Here is a 23,883-nt window from a genome sequence, read left to right on the forward strand (position 1 = left end):
TTTACTATCAAAGAAAATTTCTTGTTTCACAACTCCTTCCAAGTTAAATGAATAACTTGACGTCCACATACGTTTTTTACTATAGCTGAAATTATCGTTGGAGGACGTGCTAGTCCCTGAGCAATGTTTTGAGTCATGCAACCGTAAAAAATTGGACTGCAAGCTTCAAAAGAAGTAAATTTCCAATTCCATTGAAGATGTTTGAATGTTGACCAAAAGCGTGCAAACGTAGAAGAGGGTAGACTTCTTAAACCGAATTGTTACCATGGATAAGACTTCGGTTCTTTTTTTTCGATCCAGAAACAAAGCAACAATCGAGGGAATGGCGACACTCTGGTTTTCCAAGACCAAAGAAGTTTCGTGTCCAAAAATCTGCTGGAAAAGTTCTTGCTTCAGTTTTTTGGGATTGCCATGCAGTAATCATGATTGATTTTTCGGATAAGGGTAGAACAATAACTGGAGATTACTATTAGACATTACTGACCACTCTAGGGGAAAAAATTAACGCTATCCAAAGTTGTTTTATTTTTGCAGGACGACGCCCCTGCACACAAATCTCATGTTGCCATGCAAAAAATTCATGATTTAGGATTTGAATTACTAGAACACCCCTCCTATTTACCAGATTTGGCTCCGTCTGACTATCATATCTTTCCTTAACTGAAAAAAAGTTTAAAAGGTCGTAAATTTTCTTCCAACAAGGATGTAATAGAAGCTGTGGAGGTTTAGTTTGCAGAGTAAGAAGAAACTTTTTTTTAAAGCTCTAGAGACGTTGCAGGTTCGCTGTAGTATGTTGAGTAATAAAATATTTTGACACTGAAATTTTGTTTGGTTCTATAGTAGGCTAAGAATTTTTCTATATATCATCGGACAGTAAGCAAATTGGTTACCTATTTTACTATTTTTTATCCCAAAAATCTTTTGTGTGGTTGCTACTTCTTGCTAGATGGTGTGATATATAAGTAAGAAAACCTCAACTGCTGGAGCATTTTTCATGTAAATTCGCATTAAAAATTTACATATATGTTACAAAAATTCTCATATTATTTTAAAGTATTTAATTTTCCCGCACAATTTTCCAATCTTAGGACTGACAAAAAAGAATAAATATTCTTAACTGACGTACTTAAAAAATTAATTGATACTTGTTGAGTGTTTTTTGACACGTTTATACCACGGATGATTCTAAAAAAATATTTAATTATGTTTATCTCTCATTTTTGTTGGGTATTATTAGAAGTACCCCAGCCAAACAACCCACTTTTAATACTACTCGATAAAATGATTAAAATTCTCTGCTTGCACATTTGTACGTATCTAAAATTTGTTAATATTCGTCTCCTTTAATATGATTTTCGTCATTGTCATTTCCTCTCTTATTTCAATTCTTACTTTATTTTGTGTGTATTTTGAAAAAAAAATTATTCATATTTTATATATTTTAAAACTTTATTAATAATATTGATATTTCATACTAAAAATTGAAAAACTATTTTTTTCAATTAATTATAAACAATACACAATTGATGAAATTTAAAAATAAATCACGTGACTATGAACGCGTCACAATTGGTCACTATAGTTGTGACGTCATAATGTTAAAGCTATTTCATAACAGAACAGTGTTTACGGCTATAACACATGACTTAACAATAATATTTACTGCTAGAAAACCATTATTTACTTAATTTAGATTAGCTATATGTGACAAAGGATTTATAAAAATTTTAAAAAATGACGTTCGGTTCAATTCTATTGAACTTCGAGGTGCCAAGGCATCAAGGTAAGTTTATTATTAATTGAAAATATTCAAGTAGTTCATCTCCGTTATATTAAATATAATAAATTATTGCATCAATTGTAGATCATCACGTGGGGGTTACGGCGACAAAGCTAGGTTATATTCAACTTTGTCGTAAGAATGGGGTAAAGTTTATTCTGGTACTTAACTATTAATAAAAAGTCAAGACAAATTCAGGTTGTACAATGCCATGATTGTGTAGCTTCAGCAGGTTATTTATACTTGAATCAAAATAAAGTTACCAAAAGAGGATTTTATGATTGCTGGATAAAATAGTATCCGATTTGAATTAAGAGCAAATCCGTCTGCTTTATATTTCAAATAAATTCTCAGTGTTAATAATTCGTTTGTTTTTTTTAATTAAAAGTCCAAATAAAAATTATACGTACAACGAATAGGGTTTTTTTTGTGTTCACTGTGCCTCATTTTGGTTAAGGCTGTAGTTTATCTCGGCTATTATTAAAGACATAAGCATGTCGCTTTTCCCGATCCTATATCACTTCTTTGTAAAACTTCTAAAATCACAAACAGAAATATTCCAACTACTTTTGTTTCTGAAATACAACACGAAAATAAAAATATTTTTAGAGCACTGTTTTTAAGATTGGGAACATACTTGATATTTTTCAAATGAAACACCCTGTCTATTTTAACGTAGTATTTTTTTTTTCTGAAAACATTGATCTATCACTATCTAATCTTCAGTAAATTTCATTTCATATAAAATGTTGGTTGGCGAAATTGATGTTTTAGTGTGTGTGTAAGCAAGACCCCAAAAGTTCCTGTGGAAAAATAGAGGAAAAGGTAGGAGCCTCAAAAATAAAAAGGTAAGAATTTTTAAAAAAGCATAGATTTATACCGTATGCGGTTAAAATTGTCCAATAATGACCATCGATTTAAACGATTGGAATTTTGAAATTAATTTTTAACCAAAACTAATGAACATCTGTATTTTGCAAAAAAGGTAATATGGTCTGATGAATCCCATACAAGCGGCTGGGTAGTATATATACTAGGGAAAATACAAGACAACCATGCCGATTTGGTTTTAGTATTCCATGTTTTGTATTGGGCACTAAAGTTCTATATACAATTTTTGATGGTATTTTAACAGCCCAATGATACCTAAATATATTACAAAATATGCCAGAGTTGCGGGAGGACATACCTTTTTCCCCACTAAGATGGAGCGCCTGCTAATAAGTCAAGGGTAGTTGGAGAACATTTAAAGACTTATCAGATGGCCCCTGAGGTCATCGGAATTAAGTATTATAGACTTTTTTGTGGTCATAAGATTTATGCAAATCGGCATAGTAATATAGATGAGCTCCAAGCCTCAACCGAAGAAGCATTCAGAAACTTTCTCAAAGGCAACCTTTGATGACTTTAAATACCTTAAGGCGTATTGAAACTGTATGTGTTTAATCTATAAGACAACATGGACGACAGTTTGAACAATTTTATTAGATTTATGTTTTTCTAGTATTTGTAATTCAGTTTCTAAATTGAATTTCCAATTTTCATCAATCCATTCAATTTTGAAGCTTCACAGCCACCAATTTATTAGCAAATGAAGTTGATAGATCTTCATTCAGACAGTATTTTGAAAGAAAAAGTTGATGATATTAACGCTCTTGTATTTTATATACAATATTTCAAGAATTTGTATAATTACCCAGAATTAAAAAAGCATGCAGCACGCATTTTCGAAAGAGGTGATATATTTTACGCTATTTTTCAAGACAACATGTCACTTCTTTCGTCGTGGTTGATTTTGTTGGATAAAGCCACACAAATTTGGAAAAGTCATCAACTATCACAAAAATGTGCTGAAAAAATAGAGGAATAACCAACGGTATTAAGTGTATTTTCGTAAATCTGCTTACCCTTTTTAAATAAAGGTACTTAATGATGGCTGGATACTCCAATATTTCGATTTTCATAATATCGTTGGACATCTTTTGACGTCAAAATTTACACTGACACTTCTAATAAGTTATTGTCCGTTGCTATGGCAACGCAATATTTTGTTTATGCATGGAATTGGTAAAATTTATAGCACTACTTTGTAAATTCTATTAAAAATACAAATAATTTAATTGACTACTACTATATATTTAAGATGTAAGGACGGTGATTTTTGATATTATCAAAGCTTGTCAAAGTTTTTAATCATTAATTTCTTATTTCTTAGTCCTTTAGATTTATATTAAAGCATCTAAATGCTCTTCATTTTAAGTCTCTTCTGTTTTAAAATTTTGAGAAAAAAAGATAAATTTTGAGGTTTCAGCTTTTTTAACTCTATCAAAATATGATATAGACACTGACAATTTGCTTATTTATATAGATCTATAGATCACCTTCATCATGAATATCAAAATAAGGATAAAAACAACTTAGAACTTTGTTCTAATAAAAAAAATTAATTTTTCATGCTGTACCAAAGAATCAAATTGAAAACATAAATAAAAAATTCACAATCGAGGTTGAGCAAAATAATGAAATCAATTTTCTTGATGTCACATTATATAAAATTAACAATAACATTAGAACAGAATGGTATACGAAACCAACATGATCCTCAAGATATTTAAACTTCAATTCCTGTTATCCTATGTCACAAAATAGATCAGTGATAATAAGTTTAGCTGATAGATCTACCCAACTATCAGATCCTGAATTTAGATGCTTAGCTATTCAAAAAGCAAAAACTTCATTGAAGGATAATAATTATCCGGAAAAAATGATAAATAATATATTCAAGAAAAGTATAAACAGATATTACAATCAATTTAAAAACAAAACAGAAACGAAACAACAAAACATAAAACATTTTTCTTTACCATATGTACAAAGACTTTCTCAACAATTATCGAATTATTTCAATAAATATGATATTATTAGTCGTAAAGGACATAATACATTACTAACATAACCAAATATTTCACTAAATTGAAATCGAAAACACCAAAAAACAAAAGAAGTAATATTATATACGTATCAAGTGCCTGGTACTAATTGTGACGCTGTCTATATAGGGCAAACATGTCAGTATTTAGAGAATAAACTAAGAGGTCATCAATACGATAAAAAAATAGAACTACATTAACGAACAATGAAATATCAAAAAAAAAGATAAATTCAATTATAGACATTCAAAAATTCTTGAAACTGAATCTAATACACGAAAAGAGAATTTTTAGAAATGGTTTACATTCATACAAACGAAAAAGCTATAAATGATAAAAGAGGTGTAAATAATTTAAGTAAAATTTATAGCTCTATTTTGTAAATTCTAATAAATTTAATATATTTAAGATGTGGAAACCAAGGAAAAATTAATTCTTCTTATTAGAACAAAGCTCTAAGTTGATTTTATACTTATTTTGATAATCATGATGAATGTGATTTATAAATCAATATAAATAAGCAAATTGTCAGTGTAAATATCATATTTTTATTGACTTGAAAGGTGAAACGTCAAAATTTATCTTTCTTTTAAAAACTATCAAAAAAACTAATTTTGAAACAGAAGAGACCTAAAATGAAGAACATTTGGATATATCAAAAGGACTAAAAAATAAGAGGAAATTTTCATATATTTTTTATTGGTTATGAATTATGAATTTGAATGAATGACGTTGAATTTTTCTAGGTTAGATAAGGATAAATTGTAGTGAATGATGTTGAATATTGATTGGTAAATTTATGGATAACATTAAGTTTCAATAGGTTAGGACGTTATGAATGTAGCTGAATATTTAAAGGTTCGAATGGAAATGACAATAAATTTCATAGATTAGGTCCTTATAAGTGAAGTTTAAATTTATAGGTTAGGTGAGGTTAGTTAGTTGTTAGTGGCGTTGAATTTTTATAGAATATGCTTTTTACAAATTTGAAAGATATGCATAAATTACACTAAGATTATTTAAATCAGTTTTCTCATTAATATATTGATCATTTTGGGCAATATATGTTCTTTCTAAAGGGTAGTTTGTAGTTTTTTTTCAGCTGCCAAGGCTTTGGCAGATTCATTATTCAGATTGTGACAAAAAATACATTGATAGAGTCGAAAAGGTCATTGATCAGTCGGATAACTTCTCAGAAGAGTGAATATTTAGAGTCTCTATCATTCCAGGTTAAAGTTTTAAAACACTCTTATACCAAAATCTAACTGGAACATTTAGCTTCTATTTGTATTCTTTATTACATATTGTCATCCCATTGGCCACTTGACCAAGATCAATTTTAAATATACAAGTTTCTAAATTTTTCCGTAGGAAAATGGTGAATCTGGTGATCTGTTGAAAAAAAAAACAATCGAAATCAAATAGAATCAGAAAATGACGATATAAAGTTCCATATAGATTTAGAAGAGATCAGTTACCGAAATTTAAGAAGAAAATAAAGATACAACAAATGGAATTAGTGATTCTCGAACTACTGAGATCATTGACCAAAAAGATTTTTAAATATCTCGATGATTCAATTACAGATAACGAAATAAAACGGACAAAAAGGATTGGACTGACGACTGATGATGCGCGTGCTATGAAGTGAAAGTTGTAATTTTCATAAGTCACGCTCTAAGCAATCCCGACTTTTTGCCATTCTGTGCGATAAAATGGATGAAAGTGCTGTCAAGATTGTTTGAGCTTCTTGATGAATTATGATTGTTTTTGTTGTGAAATGACGCGATGGGGCATAATTTTCTCTTTTTGATTACCTTATTTCTTGTTCCTTGTTGTCTTCATTTACACTTCTGACTTTTTTGTTTCTTGTTTTTTTGTTCTCAGCTCCATTTTCCTCATCATGGCTGTTCTTCACATTACTTTCACTTCTGCTTTCCTCATAATCTTTCATCATTCGAGTAATGATTTTATCTTTATATTCTTCACCGAATTCCACATCTCCATGTATTTAAATTTTATTCCAGAGTCTATATATATTATTCGAGTATCCTGAATCATCTGCTTCATCATACACAGAAGATGATGAAACTTAACGACAGTTTGTTATTGTTTTCCCGCAGCCGAAAGCAAACATGACATTATTCGAACATAGAAGTGCCATGAAAAAGGTAAAAATTGAGTTTTAAAAAATTAATATAAACATATGATTCCATTAAAGCCAGTTTCAAAGAAAATGAAATATTTCGAAATATATTTATTAAGGTAGTTTTAAAAATAATAAACTGATTCAATTATATATTTTGTTGTTAAACTAAGTGGTTTTTAAAATATTTATTTTGCCAATCTAATACGAGAGTTAAAAATCAAATTAATCATTAAAAATTAAAACAAATTCAGCTGTAGCACCTGCATTATGGAAGTATGTATTAATATCTGTTCTCTATTAATAAAGAACATCCGTTGTACTTAAAATTTGGGTTGCCAATTTAACTTCCAGCTATTATGGTTGAGCGAGAATGAAAAAAAAATCTAGCTGCACAGTAACTATCATAAAAAGCCGTTACATTGTTTTCACCTTTGCATTGATAAATTTCGCAAATAATGCAACTTGGAATTTTGTCGAAATGGTCCAATTACAACTCTGGTTAGCAAAAAGATATCGAAACAAATTATATATCGTTAAAAAATCTACACTCTAGCGATGTTTATAAAAAAAGAAAAGCTTCCTATCACCTTTACTTTTCTTTACTTTTTTTTAAACGCATGAATTGTTGTAATAATATGAATATTTAAGATACATTTCATACTGTGAAAGTTATAAGGTGAAATAAGAAAAGACATGAAAATCAGGAAAATTGAAGAAAATAAAGTGAATTATTGGAGAAATGAGTCGTTTTAGAAAATATCTTGTTTAACAATTAAAAATTTTTAAAGTAAAATTGGGTTGGATGTCAGTAATTTACAAAAAGTTTTTGTCATAATAGTACAGCAAGTCAGCAATGTAAAAAATGAGATCAGGAGTTTTTATGACAGCTATATATGTTAAGGAATCAATCCGATGAGTTTTAAACACGAAAAAAAAAAAGGAATATGATAGAGTGAAGTGATAAACTCCACTTTAGTAATGAAAATAATGAATTTTGATCTTCTGCATTAGAAGATAATCTATAAAAAATACATCGATGGAAAAAGAAGTTATGTACTAACAAAATTAAAAGAAGAAACAGAAGGAGGCATATTCAAAATTATACTTATCTACAATTATTCTATATATCTCATAACAGTAGACGGTGACACAGAGTTGAAAAGCTAAGAAAAAATGTGTGAAAACATTCAGAAATACGGTACCCTCAAAATTCTTTATACATACAATTGCACCTGCATTATGAAAATATGTATTAATATCTGTTCTGAATAAATAAAGAAGGACATCTGTTGTACTTTTACTTAAAATTTGGGCTGCCAATTTAACTTTCATTTTTTCCTTTTTATGAAAAGTAAGACTTGTTTTAATTCTTGTCCCCAACCTTCATTAACGTGAAGTTGCTTGGGTGATGGGATGGTTAAAAAATGTTTTTAAGGAATTTAAATTTGAAAAATCTGCCCCTAAAGACTTAACCCTTTGCCAATTGGCCATGGCATTATCAAATATAATTGACAAAACTTTTACCCAACTTTCACGCATAAATTCGCGGCACTTTTTTACCAAATTAGCTTTTTCGCTACCACAAAGTCCTTTCAAAAAGAAGTACCCAACAGATCTCTTGCTTCGGGTAATTCATCAGTATTCACGTTTGTTCCAATGTTGACATATCCTGTAAATTTTTTCCTCTCCAGTCAATCTGTCTTCTTGTTGCAAATTTCATCCCAAATCAAATTGCATACAATTTCCCTGTCACAAAATTCTTTAGCTATTGTGTTTAGAGCACTTAAAGCTTCTTTGCTCCGCACTTTGATATCTGATGGAATTGATTATATGCTATTGGTTAAACTTAAGGTTACAGCAAACGACCTTAACTCTAGAGAATACTTTTCTTTACTTCTTGTTTTCAGCATTCTTTTAAAAATTTCATTAGTGCTGCCTGGAATGGAAGCCTAAAAATAAAAAGTTTGGTTGTATACATTTTAGAAGATAAACTTTTATTTGAGACTAGAGGGAAGTTATTTTGCTCTCAATCAAAGTTCATCAAACACCAAATAAGTGTTTTTTATTTAAATGAAGCACAATAGTTATTAAAACACATTTCTTAATAAATTTATGAGGAAATTGTTACTCAAAGAACTTACCAACAAAGTTGTTTTGGCATTTTTCATAATTGAAGATATTTCTTTTAGAACAGATACCAGAGATTTTGAGGAATTTACTTTAGACCCTAGTTTTGATCAAGTTTATGAAGTCGCTTAAAATTTTTGCTTTGAAGAGCCACTGTATTTTTCAGAATACTCATATTTTCTTGACTTTCTTCGGTGTACCGAAATCTGAACTGATGAGATTTCCTACAAAGTTTCCTGCTTTATTGGAACCTCGATACCAATGACATTATAAGAACAATTCAATTTCTGAAAATTTGGATGAAGCGGATTTTTTAGACTGATGTAAACTACAAAATATGCAATAAGTATGCAACAACATTTTTCCTAACCTAATATTTTTCCAACAGACAATAAATACATTTCAGATGTTAAGTCTAAACACTGCTAAGAAGTACCCGGTTTAATATCCCCAAATTTAACATAACTTTTTGCCTGAAAACAATTTTCTCTGTAAATAAGCTAATTCTTTTATCAGTTACACATTCTTTTTCAAAAATATTTTTCCAGGATTTTCTTCCATTCAAAATCGTCTGCTTTAAAATGAGCGCAACAATGGTATTTCAATGCAGCTAGCTTTACCTTCGTACGAAATCTACAATTTTATATTGTAAAAAGTTATCGATTTATCAACAAATAAGTTTGCGTTACGCCACTTATACTCACCTACGGAATGAAAATAAAAAATGTCACTTGAAACATATCTAAACACTCAAAAATATTTCACTTGAACAAATCTATTCAAAATGCTTTCTCAGTATTTAGTAAACAAAGGCAGCCATTTTATCACATACGAATACAGATACATAGCAATGTTGCCTAGCTTATATTTTTTATAAACATTCCCACCAAAATTATTTTCTTGATCTTTGTTTAGTTCAATTGTGAAAAATATTGCCCATGAACCAAAATTAGTGAGAACTAGAGCCAGATTCTTATTGATTTTTATTAATATTATGATGTATAAATAAATATTTTTGAAACGTAACATGCATCCAGATAATAAACATTAATTGTAAAATTTGACAATATTGAGGTTTACTGTAAGTTGGCTTAAATTATATTCAAGCATGCCAGTTATGTCATCTTTTTTATAGGTCCAAGGTCAGAATAAACCAAACGAACTTCGGAATTCATTATAATGATAGGAACGGAATTTGTATCTATTTGGAAAACTTACTTACGTTTTAAGTTTTATAGATGAAGATTGGGTAAATATAGTTTAAGTAATGAACTAAATTTTGACTAAAAAGATACATGGAAGGTATGTACAATATTTTTTCACATTTTCTACACCTTTAACTAAGTAATTTGATATTGCATGACGTATTCTTTCATCTGATTTTGCCATCATATTCATCATCTTATTGATGTCAGATTTTTGAACTTAATATATACGTACTTGTGTGTATTTGAAAATGCTCATGTACACACCACAATGTTTTATGTTGATGAATATGGTGTAAACAAGCTACTGGAAGTAGTTTACAAATATTTGATTTTCAGGTAAAGGAGAGTGATTTCTTATTTACCAAATTGGTCTCTAATAATAATTGTACGTACTTTAACATATTCACCTATTTAACTATGGTAACTTGGTCTGAACTGGGCCTGGAAGTTTGTTTTGTAATGTCTGTGAATTGTCCATCAGGTAATATTTTTGGAAATTTGATAAAACAATACCCACAACGATTTCTTTAAAATATTTACCTGTATATGATGATCAGGGTTGCCATCCGTCCGGGTTTCCCCGGATTTGTCCTAGTTTAGAGGGCATCCGGGGACCGTCCGGGGAAGCTTTCATTTGTAGACCGGGTTTTTAAATAAGAAAATTTAAAAAAAATTGTGTCGCCCGCGAGTCACGCACTATCTATGCTCGCACACCACGATCAACCGACGGACCAAGTATATTCACCGTTCCCCCACCCCTCCCGTCGTGGTAGCTGCGGTCCGCCGTTCGTTCGTTCGAATTCACGACGCGCGTCCCGCACTCCGCAGCGACGGTTTGACGAATGCAGATATCGCGTCGTTCCAGTTAAGCGGGTGAACTTACGTAGGTACATGTGGTAAGCAAAGAATATTTTTCTTAAATATCGTAGTTTAATTTTTACAGGTAGTGCGACACTGCTCTTCTGAATGCTATCCACATTTCGATTATACATATGAAAATAAGTCTATCTATTTTTGTAACCTTTTTACACGAACAGATTAGGTTGAAATTGCATAAATTATGTATGATTATATCCCCAGTAAGTAGGTACTTAGCTACTTTTTATCCAAAAATATAATAATATTAAGTCAATTTTAATTTTATCCCTTTGTTTATTTATTGAAATTCTCTATTGACTATATTTTTAGGTACTTATTTTATTCTTTTCAGCCACCTGTTTTAATTAAACAGTTTTTTGAAAATCCTCTCTCGGAAGCATACCTGTTCCTTATACACTCAATTATGCACACCATTCGCACAAAAATACAGACAGAGAGAGGTGATAATTCAATTCTTGAAACAAAAAGCATACTTTCTTCCATAACAAAAAGTTTAGAAGACCGAATTAAGGAAAATTTTGTGCCGCTGAACGTTCAGAGTATTATAAATAAAGAAGATGAAAACAGGAAACAAGAGTTTAAAAAATGCACACATGACTTCTACAATGAAATTAAAAGATATATTGAAGAATGGATGAAACCTTTAAAACAATTTGAGAAATTTGATTGGATGTTTTTGCCGAAAATTAATAACAACACAGAGTGGACTCTTATTGAAGACACTGTCCTCTATTTAAAAGATAAAAATATAGACATTGACGACGCAAAATTAATTGACGAATTTAAAGTGATCTTTTTGCAAAAACTTAACTGAACAAGATAAGCTTTTAAAATCCAATCAATTTTGGGTAAAATTTTTTAAAACGCCAAATGTGAATTTATATTCGAAATTGCTGAAAATTGCGCAATATTTTTTTTGCATTCCAGCGCATAATGCCAACGTGGAGAGGGTATTCTCATTAATTACACAACAATGGACTAAAGAAAGAAATTTACTAAGCGTAGAAACAATTTCTTCAATAATTAAAATTAAATTCAATTTCCAAGAATACAGTTGCACTGATTTTTATAAGTTACTTTTAAAAAGGGAAGATATTCTAAAAGCTATCGGAAAAAATGATAAATACAAAAAAACTGATAAGTAAAAAGGCAAGAGGCTGAGGAAAACGCTTTAATAGCTAGATAGACAAATCGTGTTGTGAGTGCAATAATTGCTTTTTATTTTTGTAGTTAAAGTTATGATTGTTTTCATTGAGTAGGTAAAAACTATTTAAAATATGGTTGTTGATCAAAACTTTAAGTTGATGAAAATAAGTATAGGATTGATTATTTTGATTTAAAATTTTATTAATGTAACTTACATTGATGTAGGTCTAAACTTTAAAAATGTTCTGTTTTGTTGTTTAATATTTAAGAAGACTGCATTTAGTTTATATTCTGCTAGAATAAGTATATTTTGTTATATAAATGACTGCTGATAAAAAGTAAAACAGATAATAATTATAGAACTATAGCTAAAAGAGTTACCTCAAAAATTGTAAGACTGAATATTAGAATGGTCTAAGTAGGTACTTTTAATATTTTAATTCATTAAATATATGTTTTTGTTTAATATTTTAATAAGGTTTTGTTTTCTTATTTCAAGAATTAAAATAGCTGATTTATATTAACAATTTGTCAATTTGTAATATGATTCTGTTTTGTTAAAATAATGAATGAGTAAAAAAGGTGATTTATAACATTTTTAACTTTTTTTTTTTTACATTGAATATGTTTAAAAGATCTTGTTGACATGTCCGGCTTTCGGACTCTAAAATCCGGGGTTTTCACGCGTTTTGTCCTGTTTTCCAAAATTTAGAGATGGCAACCCTAATTATGCTTCCGTATTGTATGTGTAAGCTGTAAGGCGACGCGGCGTCTGGGTACTTATAATCACTTGCAAACACTGACGCCGGCGGCCAGACATCAATGTCGAACGTTCAGTTGAAAATCGAGGAGCGCGTTGTATTTATTATTTTAAATGCTATTTCCAAATTTTCATTTATAGGCCCTACATAACAGTTTTGCATTGCCACTTTTTTCAAAAAATAGTATTTTGTATGATTTTTATTTGTATTTATATTTGTACGTAGTGTGTATACTAATTTTAAAATTTTATTTATAATGATTGAAAAGTATCAGATCTTTGCGACCCTTTTTCAATAGTCTCCCCCCCCCCCCAGGGGGTTCGCGACCCACAGTTTAAGAAGCCCTGCTCTACATAGCATAGAGCAGGTATCATTCACCAATCACGGTTACAAAGTATCAAAATATTAGGCATCTATATGGTTGTAGGCAAAGTTGTTTATTGGTAATCCCAATTCTTAATATAGTTATTAGTGTAACTTGATTCTAGATAGCCATCATAAATCCTTATTTCTCTAGAAACGAAGATCCACTAGTAAGTCTTCAGTTTGAAGCTCCTTTGTCAATATGAGGCTAGTCGAGATAGTGGTGATTCCTTTTGTGACCATTGTTCCAGCTTCACAATGTCTAATACTGATTTGAAGTCAGATTCTCGTGAGGCAACGTTTCGCCTTGAATATATTCCGATGTAGGGCTGAGATTTTTGATTTCCTGTACAATAATTCGCGTAGTTTCATTACCTGTCGATAGAGTAGGATGACAAGATTCATCAAGCCTTTTCCACCCTCTTTTCGATGAGATGTTCTAATAGTGGATGACTTCGGATTGTAGTTACTGTTCTTCATTATCATTGTTCGTGGTAATCTCTAAGTTCCTTTTAGAACTGTTTTTGTCCATTTCATGATTTGAAAAGAGTACGTCAAAACAGTCGTGATTTAAGTATTGATTGCCTGGACTGAGTTGCCTGTTTTTACTTCGGACCTCTTAAATAATTTTACTCATTTTATGTATTGATCCTAAATTTTAGCTTTTGCCTACTAGTAGCCAAATATCCTGCTGAAATCTCAGGTATTTGTTAGTTTCTCCGTTTTCCATCGTCTGTACGTTGTCTCCGTTGGATAGTTGCGAATATCCTTTTATGAAAATGCCTTTCTTGATATGTTGGATCTTTACTTAAATAGTCTAAACTCCATGTAGATATCAGTAAATAATCGATGTTGTTATATCGAAAAAATAATTGATTGGACGCTTATCTGCTGCGCATTATTATTATTATCATAATGATTTGAGACAATAAAAAAAATAAAAAAATTTAGAATCAGTAAAACATTTTTTTAAATGTTCGTAACCTGTATCATGAATTATACCACATATTTTTATAACACCGGTATCTTCAATGTTGTACCAGTAAAATCTATGCAAATATATAATAGCTTGTAGTACACAGACTCGTGATTTATAGTTCGAAGCAGTTTGAAATAGTTTGTTGTTATTAAAATTTATTAATGCTAGCATCATTTATCACAGATTTATTGCGCTATGCTTCTCAATATGGAAACGAAATTATCTACTGAACCGTTGCTATTTAATTCTTTTGATTGTGATAATTTTTTGGTATAAAAATCATACAGATTTTATATGATTAGTGAGAGAAGCTTAAAATTAAAAGCTATGATACTGATTAAAATCTACTGTTTACACACGTTCCAAAAGGGTTGTCATGAAGAGAAATAATACATTTTCACGCAGCATTATCTTCTCAATGTGTCTCATAATTATGTAGAACACCTTGTTCCAGTGTTCGCAAGCTAGCATGAGAAAAAATCGTTCAATTCAATATAAGTTGCCTTTAAAGGTTGCTGAAGGCTACAGCACTCAATTTTAATTAAAGTCGATATATTCAGTCAATATTACTTTTTATTTTAACAGGCGATTTATTTACGTTGTTTCTTTTGAATAATTTCTAGAAAGTATATTTATTCATTTGTTTTATTTCTTTATTTACTAGAAGTTCTTAGAATTATTTTGGGATATATAAAAAGTTTATGCAGAGTAGTTTAGTTTAAAATAAATAGTCATTGTGAACAGAATGAATTATATAATATAATCGAAGAATTCAAATAATTTATTTGAAGTTAGTGTAGTGTATAATATTTAAATAAATTAAGAACGTAATAGACATTGTTTATTAATTCACTACACGAATAGAAATCGTATAAATAAGAAAAGCATTAAAAGAGGTACTGAAAACACAAAAAGAAGTACAACACAGAGCAAGAAAAACCAAATTTGGAATAAATAGTAAATTCCCTCCATTAATTTGCATGACTGCAGTTAGTACGTTCACATATACATCACTATGTGCCGCAAATCCTTTGATGCTCGTTGAAAAACTGACAACTGTCGGATAGCGTGTGATAAAATGTGCGCATCACTACGTTTACACTTGACACAAATCACAAATCGCAAGACATGTTGCCGAATGCTACGCAACAGAATAATTTAGGTGAGATTTAGACCCGGCTTAACAATTTTTTGATACCATTTTTAGATTACGATTTGTCAAATTATTTATATTACCGTACTTTCTTTCCCAAGTAAAGGCTTGGCAACATCGAAGAGGGACTCGCAATGGTAAGAGATCCATGGTTACGTGACGATTTTCCTTCGAATTCTGATTTAGACCATGAGGCAGTAGTGCAGCTTTGCCAATCTATTTAGCACTTGCATTTCTATATTAAAAATACCAAACAATCCTAAAAAACGCCACAGTCACATAAATGGGATGGGCCTAAGAGAGAAGGAAATTATTGCGGACTTTGTCAGTTATGACGCGTCTGGCTTTTTCTTAGCTGATTTATACTTTACTACTGAATCAGCCGGAAGATATTTTATCATTTCATCAAAATAGTTTTGAAAAACATCCGAATCCATGTCTTCGTGGTAATCTCCCGTATGGCACTACTGAAACGTTAGCAAACTTTCTTTTAAAAATACCTCTGCGCTTCCAATATGGACGATTATTAGTCTTTTTCCTTTACCTGAAGGCGCCTTTATACAGACCTTCCATGAAAACTCGGCGAGCACTGGTTATATTTTTGTCTTGTTACATTTTTAGTACTGTTCCTTCAATAATCCACATCTCATCAAGATAAAAGATTTTCTTCTGCTCTGTTCTGTACTGCTTCATACTTCTTAAGTATTTTCGTCGCCAGAAAACCAAAATCCAAATTCAAATTTTTCAAAGTGATCTACAAAAGTTTTTTAGTTATTAACGGAATACTGTCATCCTGGCCAAGCTCCATTAAAATCTTATCTAAGGTGGGTATTTCTTTTTTGAAATAAAAATAGTGAACTTTTCTTCGAATTACACTTTTGGCGTCTTCATCAAGGACTTTTACTGGTCTACCTGGACTTTTCTTGGGAGATTCCACTTGCCCAGCTATCTTTCTCTCCCGCAATAATTTAAAAACGGTGGACTTTCTATCTCCAGTTATTCGAGAGCATCGTTCGACAGTTTCTTGTACAGTAAATTTCGGTAGTCGTATTTTATGCAATCATGTTCATTTAAAATAAGTTTAAAATTCATTGATAGTGGAGAATTATTGGAACGTCTTTTCGTTGGTGTAAATGTCGCCATTTTATTACTAATCTTATAATACTGTGAGGACTATTTACTGCTAACAGCAAATACTGATACGTTAAACTAAGAAAATATACTTATTATAAAGGTCTAAAAAATTTGGGTAAGGCACCATTGCCCTTACGGCGCATGGTTGTTGCTGAATCTGAAATAGGGTTGGAATTAGACATAGGCACTAATAGAAGGTTTAACGGTATTTGCTAAACGCAAAACGTAACTCTTACCTAAGTAATCCTTACACAATATTTCAAGACCTACACCTACGGCCGATACCGAAATTGAGCTGAACTGGGCGGAATTCCTCATTTTATTACTCTATACCTTTCTGAAATAGACTATAAAAATAGTAATAATGGATATATGATGTCAAGAAGACAGGTTGTATTTATAAAAACAGTAAATAATTTAACTTAATTTTATTTGATGTACTTTTATAAAATATATACAAACAACTGACAGTGGTATTTTATTGACAATTGGCAAGTTCTCTATTTCATCATCTAGACAGTTGATTCCGGGCTATTCTTATCTGCATCATATTATATACCAATCCTGCTGTGATAAATTGACCGACTAAACTAATTTGAGCATTGTATCCTCAACTATTGACTTCCTCGCTAAAATCCTAAGGATATAAAACAGTAGGAATCTTCAATTTAGCGTCGCTCAAATGTTTGGTATAAAATTCTATTCGCAGCTTTGAGTGATTTGGCAACAAAGCAAAAGTATCAAATCTTGACTTTTTTACGAAAAATTTCATTATTGGTATTGGCAGATTCCTTTAATGATATTTCTTAATAGTTACTCAATTTCCCTCTTCTTTCAATCACATTGATTTTCCTGAAAAAAATATACCATTAACGTAACAAGCCTCTCTATATTAGTAAATACGAATCAATTTACAAGGAATAATGTACTACCCCTAGTCATTCAAGTATCTGCATTTTATTAAGGATTATGATAGATCGAGAATTAAAAATTGGAAATTTTTGATGAAAAAATGATGAACAGAAAAAAAGCTGCAATATACAGTGTGCTGCATAATAATCGACATAAAATAAAGGCGTATAGGGGAGCTCATAATTAGCTTCACATATTTCCGTACTTTTCAGACCTCTTCTAGATGTTTTTTTGGTAAATCATCTTAACTTCAGTTCTCCTTCAATTAAATTTTCGTTTTAAAGCATACAATATTGACGTTTCGATTTATTTCAGTCTTTATCAAAATATGACATATCTAAATCGACTTATATCGGGGTCTGAAATTATGATCGTATTAAAATGTAAAAATATATATAAAAGTGTAACAATATCAAAAATCACTTTTTAAGTGAATAAGATCAAGCATTGTTATATATTTTGTATAAATTATTGAAATAATGAGTGTGAAAAATTCAAAATGACATAAATGTAAAGATGGTTAATTTTTGCTCTAAGTCGTTCTGGATAAGCATTTCACGTTTAATGAATATTTTGCATAATCACATATAAAATTATATTTACATAACATAAAGTTATACATCTATTTTTCACTCCAACTACCTGCTTTCCGGGAAATCGCAAACTAAACACAACAATATGCAAATATATTTTTAGTGATGATCGCTAAGATGTAAAAATAAAAAAGTAAAACAGAGTCGAAGAATCATGTGATAAAAATATAGAAGTTCATAGAATCGGCTAAAAAATAAATGTATAAAGGAAGCATTAGAAAGGGAAAACTGCGTCCTTATCTACATAATATTTTCATAAAGTGTGGTGCGGAGTAATACAATTAAAGTTACGAGTCTATTAATATGAAAATTTGGTACACCCTTGACAAGAAATATGGGGAATACCGAGCATACGGTTGCCGACCTGACTGTTTTACCGATACTACCACGGCAAATGCTCTTACGAGTTGTCCAGCATAATAACACCTAGAGCAGTATTTGCAAGACCTATTCGTTAGGCAGACGTGACTCATAAGCACCGAGTTCGCTAGCAAATGCCCAAAACGTCAATTTATGTCATTTCTTTGGAGAAGTGGAAACCTGTGGAATCAGCTACCAAAGCACGTCTTTCTCGAACACTGCAGCCCACAGAAGCTCAAGATAAATATCCTCAGGCACCTCCATAAGGCAGGCACCACTTGAACTACTCGAGTACAATAGGGTTTACCCTCTTGAGCCTTATTTTTACATAAAAAAATGTCAGACGCCGAATAGAAATAGAACAGAATCTGAAAAAATGTAAAATTACTTTAGTGGAAGCTGCTTGATATAAGTTACAATTTTTTTATAAATTATACTATAAATATCAATCAAAAGAAAGGAACAACAACTTTCTTAAGAGTAGCTTTTCTTAAATATCAATTAGTATCCAATTTAATCTCAATTTTTCACTTTAATATCAAAGTAATATGATTAAACTGTAAAATTACTACACAACACTGAAAATTATTCAAATCAACAAATTTTCAATCTCATTAGACTGTTTTCTACCGAGTTAACTCCAATTCCACTACAGAGTTCTCCCATTTCCAGTTTTTCAGATAATTTTATCAAAAAATATTTCATTACCATTTTCCTCTATCACAATGAAAAGAGAACTAGCGTTAACATCATTTTAGCTTAATGGCTTGAAATTTACATTTTTCGAATTACGTGAAACAAAATATGTAGTTCTATAAAACAACGAATCATTAGAATTTGATGAATTCTCTCAGAAAGTTCCAGGTGCACATAATCATTTTGATTTGTTTTCAAATAATTTGTGTACTCATTTAGAAAACAGTGAGTGTCGCTTGACTTTAAAGTTATGTTATTATTTGTGTTTTGATTTTTAAGATTCTGAAACAGTGGTGAGAAGAGTTACGCATTTGAAATAATTTGAAGCTAATATAGAAAGTTTTTATTTCCTCATATATTTTAGTGTCAAATAACAAGATGCAAGATCATTAGTTGTTTGGATATTGTTGATCAGTTTGATAAAAAGAATAAAAATGGATAAATGCAATGGGACTGGATCAAAGGTGTACAAATGAAGCAATATTAATCAATTATTCCTCCTCTTTTGAACAACAATTTTTTCCCAATAATACTTCTTGAATTTTATTACAGCATAAAAATTATTACAGAATAAAAACTATCTAAAGAATTGAAAAACTATTATTTGGAAATGACGTCCACCTTATTTTTGTTCACAATAAATTTTATTTTGTTTATTATTACGGTACATATGGAATAAAAATGAGATATGAGGTTGACAATCAAAATTTTTTCTTGGAAAGTATGCACATACAAAACCTGAAAATTTGAATAAATAAAAAACAATTCACTATCATAATTTACACAATTTTTCAAAATTATTGAAAAAAATTAGTTAGGTTAGGATTGCCTTTCTTCATATTTCATGTTTTCTTTGAGAAACGTTGAATGAATTTCACAATTATTCTATTACTGTATAGAATTTTGTAAATAATGAAATAATTTATACGATATATGGTTTTTTAACAACCGAAAAGAAGTTGAATGTGTGGCTTTCGAACTCAGGTCACATGCGTAAAAAAAAATAAGAAAATGAAAGAAAATTGCATATATTTTCGATCCTTTATATGCAAAATAGGGTAGACCCAAAGAGTTTACAAAAACTTTAATTTGAGTTTTATCATTAAGTAGGTATTTAGAGGTAAATAGAGTCAACTAAGTTTTTGCCGAATTTTGTTAATTCACCATATAAATATGAAGTGAGCAAATTGACGTGATAAATGATATTTCTCATAGAGCAATATAGAGTCTTGAGGTTGAGTGAGCTATGAGAAATACCTTACTTGTTATAGCAGTTATAAAGTTGTTTTTCGTAAAAAACACTATTGACCGTTTCTGTAGACGTAATTTCATCACAAGAATGTCTCGAGTTGACAAAGAATCTATCTTTCAAATGGAGCAGAAACAGCAACCATTCCAAAGAATACTACGACTACGTTTAGTAGTAGTTTTTTCAAGGAAATGAAGAAACTTTTGTTGCAAAACTGACAAAGATCTCAACTGAGCATTCAATATGATTATGTTACCAGAAGTATATTGAATTTTAACGCTAAATTATTGATGATTAATTAACACAAAGATAACAATAATGTCCCCTTCCCAGCCACATCAAATTATCCCTTGATAACAGAAATACAGAGATTTTCTAATACGAGGAGAATTCATTAAAATAGTAGAGGCTTGTTACCAGAAAACACCCGAAGATTGTGAAAGAATATGTTATTTTTTTTATCCTATGAGCTAGCCTGGCGTGGAAAAAAAGGTTTAAGCTATCTTACCAAGCAAACAACAACAAAAAAACAACCTGCTTTAAATGCAGGTGGCTGTAGCTATGGACAACAACAAGTTTGCATCAAGAGAAAAAAATGCAGCGTCAAAATGTAATAATTAAAACAAATTACACAAGGGAATCGATAAAAGGTTACTATAAGTGTTCAAATTGATGTCTATAGCAGTTTATTGTAAGTTACATTAAGTTACTCCCGCACACATAACGCGTGTTACTGCAAAGCTCCGTCTTACATGAAATGACTGATGTTCGCAAATGTTGGATCGTTGTTCATTTGCCCATGTAAAAAAGTATGGATATCTTTCCACGCAGACACACACACACACACACCTCAGCCAGGATTAATTCTTCCTCATTGTAGACGTAAGAATTTTGGTTGTTTCAGTACGCGCAGTTATTCCGATTGACCGTACCATTTAGCTTAAAGGTTGCTTCTTCTTCTGCACTGCAGATTGATTCGGCTGCTCAGCTAACGCCAGCGCCACTGTTTCTATATTTTCGTTACTTGTTCCAGATACCGGTCGTCCGGAACGCGGCTCATCGGTAACAGAGCTCGTTTTTCAAAATTTCTGGTATGTATTCCACATTGTTGAACGATTTGGTAGTGGCGAATTTAGAAATTGTAGTTGAAATTTGGTAAACATAGTTCCGTAATCCACGTTCGTACGCAGATACGACGTAACAAAGAAAAATTTTCTTGATGTGTCTACTCGACGAGCACGTGTTAACATGACACAGACACAACTGTCTGAGGCATGATCATGCTTCTTTTCAATCTTATTCGACCCCGTTGCTTGACTTAATAAGCATTGCCGCAATTATGCCAATTTTTCGAAAGCGTTGCTTGACTTATGCAGACTTTGGTATTTAATCGAAAAAATTCAATAATAACCCAGCTCCAAAAAGTTCCCATTTCCAATAGGCTTGTGGTCCTTGATCGCATGAAATGCAGCGTCTTGTTCACGAAATCAAGGCCAAATATTCTTAAAAACATCAATTGTACATTTAATTCTTATTCTTTTAATTTTCTATTATTTCTCTATATAATAAAATTTTTAATTAACTTGAATTAAGTTTTTAATGAATTCAGCAAATATTCTAATATATCACTTCATTCAACATGTCAAGTCTAATCGTTATATTTCTACAATTTAGCTCAGTAAAGTTAAAGAGACCCAAAAAGAAAAAGTGCCGAAAAAAAGATATTTTTGTCTTAATATATAGTACTCTATGCCCTGAGTATGCCCTTAATTTCCTCAAAGTTTCCCCGTTTTACATCTTGGAAAATTTCGACCTTGAAGTTGGAAAACCTACGTTTGCGTTTGACCCGTCACATCTCTGGAACCGTACGTCCAAATTAAATGTTTTAAAGCTTATTTCATTCCTTAGATTATGCTCTTTGAAAAGTGTCAATAACATTTTTTTCTTAGACCTACGGTTTTGGCGGAAAACTTGATTTTCCACCAAAAAACTTGATTTTTCAAACTTGAATTTTGATTCAACATTAAATATTTTCCTTGCAAATCGATTGGTCACTTTGAGAAAATTCCGCGACCTCCAAGTTCATCCGCCTGACACCCATAGATTTCCTTATGAGACTACCTCAAAGCAAGAGTTTACTGCAAACATGAGAATTACTGTGGACTTAAAATATTATATTAGCGTGAAATCCGCATCTATACACATATTTTTAATATTCTTATTAAAACAATATGCCAAGAAATAATTGCTTAACTTAATTTGCAAAAGAGTTTTTACCAACAGATACCCTCTAAATGCAGTAGTTGGGTTCAAAGGCAGCCGTGTTTATATGACCAGTTTTGAAAGAAAAGAAAATATTCGAACAACATCGCGAAAATGTTGTTAAACTCTAAAAAGTCAACAAACTGACTCCATAAGTATTGTATTATTCATTTTTTGGACAATAAATACCGAAAATCAGTGCAATTTAGTCAAAACCATAATCATTTGTATAGGTTTAATTCTTTCTGAGATACAACATTGATACAGGAGTTTCCTATCAGCATGTTAGAAGTATTTCTCTGTTGCCTACCTGATGTTAGATACAAACTAAAGAGATATTTGAAATTCTTGAGGCTTTCAAACATGTTTCTTCTTCACTTACTCATGTGTGTACCATCCTCAAACAATTCTTGAAAATCTAAATTTTGACATTCATACTGAACACACTGTTTACACTACCCCTACACCAACAACAACCACACTGTCTAATGCGCGTTTCGACAACCAAGTTATGGTCTTCAGAGACTGGAGGTAAACTATACCAATTATATTATTATACTAATTATACCCAATGAACCTTCTCCCGCAAAAAAAATCTTCCTGCGGAAAAACCTATTTGGCGGGAATGTTTTCATTTGTTATTTAACTACTAAACTATAAAGTGGGCTGTAACGAATAGGCTCTTTGTCCCTATTTAAACTTAAGCTTTCAAATGCATCCAACAATTTATTATTGGACACATTAATTAATAATTTTACTCGATTTACTACATTTACTCAATATTGCCCTGGAATCTTTCAATCTTGTTTTTACAAAGATGGGAAGAAATTTTCAATACAGTGGGTTCTAAAATGATTCATAAATTCAACTATACATTAAATCAATTGTAGGTTAATCCCAAGGATAAAATATCAAATTTGGAAAAAAGTGCTTAATATGAAATTAGTTGTAGTGATTGTGACTAGAAGTATATTGGGCAGACTAAAGATCCGTTAATATCAATAAAATGAAATAGCATATCGCATTTAAAATATGAATGGACAGAAAAATCGAGTATTATGGATCAACCTGCCTGTCATAATCATGACATAAACCAAGGTTTTATTTCCACTCCAGTCCCTAAAGACGATAATTTGGTTCGAAACGCGCGTCAGACAGTGTAATTCCAAAGGTTCCAAAAATTCAATCTTCATTTACTGAGT

Source organism: Diorhabda carinulata, chromosome Y, assembly GCF_026250575.1.
Source record: "Diorhabda carinulata isolate Delta chromosome Y, icDioCari1.1, whole genome shotgun sequence".
Lineage (NCBI taxonomy): Eukaryota > Metazoa > Arthropoda > Insecta > Coleoptera > Chrysomelidae > Diorhabda > Diorhabda carinulata.